This window comes from Rhineura floridana, chromosome 3 (genome assembly GCF_030035675.1).
Source record: "Rhineura floridana isolate rRhiFlo1 chromosome 3, rRhiFlo1.hap2, whole genome shotgun sequence".
Taxonomy (NCBI): Eukaryota; Metazoa; Chordata; class Lepidosauria; order Squamata; family Rhineuridae; genus Rhineura; species Rhineura floridana.
This window is the reverse complement of record NC_084482.1, coordinates 2,750,637-2,755,292: the sequence shown is the minus strand read 5'-3', so window position 1 is coordinate 2,755,292 and position 4,656 is coordinate 2,750,637. Positions and strand designations below refer to the sequence as shown.

General features: G+C 42.7%; 1 pseudogene; it reads right to left on the bottom strand.

Moving 5' to 3' along the window:
- Positions 1–1,213: 1,213 nt before the first annotated feature.
- LOC133381995 (E3 ubiquitin-protein ligase RNF138-like) lies at positions 1,214–1,901 on the bottom strand (annotated as a pseudogene).
- Positions 1,902–4,656: the final 2,755 nt, after the last annotated feature.

Below are 4,656 nucleotides of genomic sequence, written 5' to 3'. Positions count from 1 at the left end.
ACCCCCCTCTGATGGTGTCACCTGGTGTGGTCCGCACCCCCCGCATCCCCCTAGTGACGCCACTGGCTTTTACACCACTGAAGGCAGCAATTGAATGTGAGCCCAGGGGAGGCAAGGCTGTAGTAGCATCTGTTTTGCAATGTATACTTCTTAGCCAGAGTGATGTAATGGTTAGACCAGGACTGGAGAGATCCAAGTCCAAATTCTCCCCAGCAATGAAGCTCGCTGTGTGAGTCTCCCTCATTCCTCCCTCTTCTCTTTCAACCTAATCTGCCTCACAGGACTATTGCAAGAATGAGATAGGGTTGTGTGTGTGGGGGAAGGGGACAGAACCATGTACACCACCTGGAGCTCTTTAGAGCGGGGGGGAGCCTAAGGGCCACATTCCTGTCTAAGAAACCTTCTGAGGGCCAATGGTGCGGAGTGACTGAAGGAAAATTGGGCAGAGCAACAAATCAGATTTTACCTTTGTACAATACAGTAGGCTTGTTCCTATACACATTCACACATCTCTATCCACCATCCAGACAAGCAAGAGGCATTCTCAGAGTTCGATGACACATTCCACCCAAGCCAAACACACACACAGTTGGGGTGCAAAGCAGGAGCAGTGATAGCTGTAGCCTGGGGGGGGAGAGTTTTCAAAGCCAGATATACTTCTGAGGGTGGCAGAACTACCAAGAGGGCGTTCTCTGCCAATCTTAACACCTGAGAAGGTCTGTAGGGAAGGAGATGAGGCCTTTCAGATACTTAGGGCCTAAGTTGTTGAAGGTTAAGAAGGTATTTATTATTATTTATTTATTTATTATTGATTGATTGATTACATTTAGACCCCTCCTTATGGCCAAAAGGCCCTCAAGGCAGCTTACAAAAGAAAACGAACATAACAATACATCAATAGAACATAATACCTCAATAAAATAATACAATTCTCAAAATTAAATAATTCTCAAAATTAAATAACAATTCTCAAAATTTGATAACAAACAACATTATTAAAGCAAATTATTGAGCAAGTGTTACTTTAAATACTTGTATATACATGTCCACAAGCCAAGAACAAGAATAACGCTGGCAACTGTTTTCTTTGTTATCCCTTCCCAATGTTTTATCCTGGGCAAACTGAGACACTCCTCATATCCACTGGAAACTATTCTGCAGAACAATCAGTGCCATTATTCCACAATTGTTTCTGGAGTTTTTTTAGTGGAAATTATGCAAAGTGTGGCATAAAATCTCCATAATCAAGTTGATGCCTTCTATTTAAATGGCCAACAAAATCTCTAGTAGCCCGGTTAGGATCTCCACATGGAAGAAAGACACAAATAGGACAGATTACTGGATCTAATTGATAAAGGTGCCTATCATTACCATTATCCAATAAGTTCTGCCCTGTGAAGTTACTTTCTTGACACAAAAGGCATTTGAATATAGGCTGTCCGCTTGTAGCTAGCTTCTTCAGGAACATGTAGATTAGAATTGTCTCCAATTTTCCTAAAACTGTTTCCTGTTGAATCCTGAGATATGTCTAAACTTGGGATTACAAAAGAAACACCAAATTCATCTTGATACTTTTTACATGATTTATAATGCTGTCTCATACGAGATAATCTAATCTGTTTGTCACAGCATCTACAGCTTCCCACCAACTTCTCCATGTTGTTTTCAACATCTAAGGCTCTGTTGGGATGTCCTTTTTCTTTTCAGCTTACAATGCCTCTGCACAGTGGGCAATGTGTTCCACCTTCTTTCATTGCCATTAAGAAACATTTCCTGCAAAACACACGCTGACAAATAGAAATCCTCACAGGTGTTTTGAACACATCTTGGCAAACAGGACAGTAATAATAATCTTCATTGAAACAATTAATGGCAGGTTCTTCATTCATGGCAGCTAACTGTGGTACAGAAACCTTGACAGTGAACATGTTAGCAACCCAGGAAAAGGTGAGACCTGTCTGGCAGGGATGGTCGAGCTTTCTATTTATGGAGTTGCCACTTTTTTTAGCTGGACCTGCACCTATCTCTATAACAGTAGCCCAGCATTAAAAAAATTAAGCAGTGGAGTTCTTTTATCCCCTCTTTGATACACACTTTCTTTTGTGGATTTGGAGCAGAGCCAGTTCAAGATATTTTGCTGCCGGAGGCAAAGCACAAGGTGTTTTCCCCGCTCTCCCCATTCCACAAACAGAAACTGACTGGACTGACTGTTGTAACTTTTGTTAACACTAGCAATGGAATATCACTCTACTCCTCTGCACCTCAGGTGGTAGGCCAGTTGAGGCACCCAAGGACCAGGCCCGTAGCTCGCCTAAAAGTTCAGTGGGGGGGGGTACTAAAAAAGTAGAGGAGGGAAGAGCAAGAGAGAATGACACCACCACACCCTCAACCATCACCACCTGTGAGTTCAGCAGCCTCTCTGGGAGTGGGAAGGGGCCAACAACAGCCTAGCTGCAATGGCAAGCACAGCTGAGGGAAATTGGGCTTTCAGGCGCTCCTCTTAAAAGTAAGAGCACCAGCAGCCTCAGTGAGTGCCTCAGTGCGCACTCTGTGTTGCGCTGCATACCAAACAGGGACAAACGGTGCTATGAACATGTGGAGGGCCCCGAGGGGAATACCATGCTATTTACAAACAATATATTGTAATATCAATCTGCAGGTTGGCTGTAACAACTTGAGTATATGGTGACCTACATGGCCTCTTTGAGTGTGATATTTTGTTTGTCCCCAGTGCTGAATGGTTATTTATAAGGGGTTGAAGTTGTGTAGTACCATGTATGTTATGATTATGTAGTTGGGAGTAAGTGGATGGAAGTAGCTTTATACCCCCCAAGGTGAGCGCCTGCTCTGGTATATGTGAAAGATGGGAGAGGAGTATTCTGTGGGTGTGGGGCATAACTCCTTTAGTGCTTCAGGGATAGGGAGGAAAGTGATAGGTAGTAATTCCTTGTATGTGGGTTGTTGTAACACTGCTGAGTGAAGGTGGTTGATGTATGAGTGGTTGATTAATATATTTGAGGCAGTGAATGATGGTAGTGGTTGTATGGAATGGACAGTGGGTGGTTGTATGAGTCTATGTTACGCTGGTTGTTACTTAAATTATTTAAATGTTGGTTGTAATACATTTATATTGTGTTTATGTATATGGATATTGTTCATTGATTTGCTTTGTAAATTAATATGATACCATTTTTATTGTACCGTATGTATTCTATTGTAAACTGCTTTGGGATCTTTCTGAGAGTAAATTGAATTATTATTGTTGTTGTTATAAAAGGTTTTAGGGGTACAGAAAAAATGGGAGGGCAGCCTCCGTAGTGTCCTCCCCAGCTGCAAGCCTGCCAAGGACAGGCCATGTGGCAATAGAGGGGAAAGGTTGCAGGGCTCAGCGGGAACAAACAGGGGCTGCTGCCTCCACCCTGCTTCACCTTACCCCACCCCAGCATCTGCTGCCTGAGGCAGTTGCCTCATTCTGCCTGATGGTGGGGCAGGCCCCGATCTGAAGCATTCTTAATCTTTATGCCTTCTGGCTCTGTGGCCTTTGGAGAAATCTAATATACACATTTTAAGCCAGATGAAGCCAGTTTAAATGACTGGCTACCTTCACAGAAGCTTTATATTCAGAGCAGTTATGGGGAATTTGTGGCTTTTCAGATGTTGTTGGACTCCCATCAGCCCCAGGCAGCATGGGCAACTGTCAGGGATAATGGGAGTCGGAGTTCAACAACATTTAGAGGTCACAGATTCTCCATCCGTAAGTGATGCACAGCGGGCACTACCTTAGAAGAGGCATTCACACCTCTGGGACAGAGAAAGAGCAATGTGTCTTCAAAGATGGCATTTATAAAAAAGAGAAGAATAATATAACTGATCAACTGACTAACTAACCATTGCAGTCCTAATGATCATCTCTTAATGTTTTGCACATCAGGTTTCTCTTAAAGGCCACAGGCTGAAATATTGGAAAACTTAATAACAAGTTGTTAGGTTGAGTGGTGTTGCCAAGGCAGGACTTTGGGGCAGAACTCCAGGGCCTCACTCAGCAGGAAGACCCGCAAATGCAGCACAGCTGGTTTATGCCACATTTTTAAGTAAGTGAAATAACAAACATTGCGATCTAAAGAGGTGTGGGTATTTGTGTGTGTATTGTGCAGGTTGATTAAATTGTTACTGTATGCATGATGATTGTTGAAAGTTGTATTGTGCACATAACAGACAAAAGGCAGCTTCCCAGAGCAATAGTTCTGTGGACATATATGGATCTTTAGAAACCCTCTTTGTTTCCCCGTTACTTGAGTGTTTTTTTAAAATTAAATAAAGTAGGATTCTGCCATTCTCTTTAATAAGAGATTGGGTGTACATACCATTCTGTTTCTTCTGATTCTATATCTGCGTCTTAATTATTTTCCTCAAGTGTCAACGAAGTGAAGAGAAATAATAATTATATCCTTTTTTGGCTGTTATCCCAAATGTCCCTTGCTTTGATGTAGGGGCCCTGTGATAAACTGCCCCACCTGGGCTATATGGTTATATTTTGTGTGAGGAGAGAGATAGTGCCCTCCCCCCCTCTGGGTTCTGTTAGAACTCGGGGTCACCCAAAGAAATGGATGGGCAGTAGTTTCTGGACAAACAAAAGAAAGTACATCTTTGCAAAAC